The sequence below is a fragment of the Anneissia japonica genome, unplaced genomic scaffold (assembly GCF_011630105.1).
Source record: "Anneissia japonica isolate Jap-2015-1 unplaced genomic scaffold, ASM1163010v1 scaffold287775_len252212_cov145, whole genome shotgun sequence".
Lineage (NCBI taxonomy): Eukaryota > Metazoa > Echinodermata > Crinoidea > Comatulida > Comatulidae > Anneissia > Anneissia japonica.
This window is the reverse complement of record NW_022719918.1, coordinates 201,702-203,042: the sequence shown is the minus strand read 5'-3', so window position 1 is coordinate 203,042 and position 1,341 is coordinate 201,702.

Genomic DNA, 1,341 nt, shown 5'->3' with positions numbered 1-1,341 from the left:
AATAATCAATGAAATAATAATGTTAATATTACACTAGACTATAAATATGATTACAGTACATTAGGATAATAATAATAATAATAATAATAATAATAATAATAATAATAATAATAATAATAATAATAATAATAATAATCAATCAATCAATATTTTTAATACTAATGAACGGAAAATATTTTTTACTTTATTTCAACATCAGTTTTCCTTCTCATTATGTCAATGTAGGAAAGCCCAATGTGTTGTAGCGAAGAAAAACAATAGGTGTCAGTTATTTATGCTGGGGACCAGAAGGCCGTTAAGAATCCTCGGTGGCAGTTACGTATACGAAATTAATTATTTATTATTTTTTTCTTTCTGTTTTTTATTTATTTATTTTTTTTTTGAATTTTATTAGTCATTTGATATACTTCGACCTAATGTATTGTGACATAATTTTTCTGATGTCAAAGTCAAAGTCAAAGTCGTCGTTGATTCCACAATCACAATGTATTCCAAGCATCATGAGGGGACACCTGTCACGCCAAAATTGGTCCGGGCCAAAAAATGTCCGGCGGACAGACTTTGGCCGCCAAAATCGGTCCGCCGGACTACTAAAAACGGTCCTCGGGATTGATTTTAGCCACTAAAACCTGTCCCGCTTGACTTCATTTGTAACTCGTCTGCTGCTCGTAGGATATGATTGTTTCTCCCGTGGAGTGGAGGAAAGTATGCATCTCCCACACTTGCAAAGTCTTATCATAGAGAAAATAGAACAGTGACTTATGCAGTGACAGATTGATTTGTTAAGCTTTTGAGGAAGTATTTTATCAAACCACCAGATACGGTAATGCATTTCTAGGCCTAGGAGATACACACAGCGGACACAGCGTGCATCATTTGAAACACAAGACTGATTTATTAGTTTTAAATATTCCTTATTATTGTGTGGGGTATTAGGTCATACAATAGGTTCTAATACATGAAAAAAGGAGTAAGCATTCTCAGAATTGAATGCATGTACCAAGGAGGTATATAAAAATATTTTATACCTCCTTGCATGTACTTCGTCGCGGCGATAAGCTGCACACACAACCAAAACTATGGCGAGCCGAGTTGTCATTTAATCATAAATAGAGATATCTTAGTTTTAAATGGAGATATCTTAGTTTTTAATAGAGATATCTTAGTTTTTAATAGAGATAGCTTAGTTTTAAATAGAGATATCTCTATTAATAGAGATATCTCTATTAAAAACTAAGATATCTCTATTAAAAACTAAGATATCTCTATTTAAAACTAAGATATCTCTATTTAAAACTAAGATATCTCTATTTAAAACTAAGATATCTCTATTAAAAATTA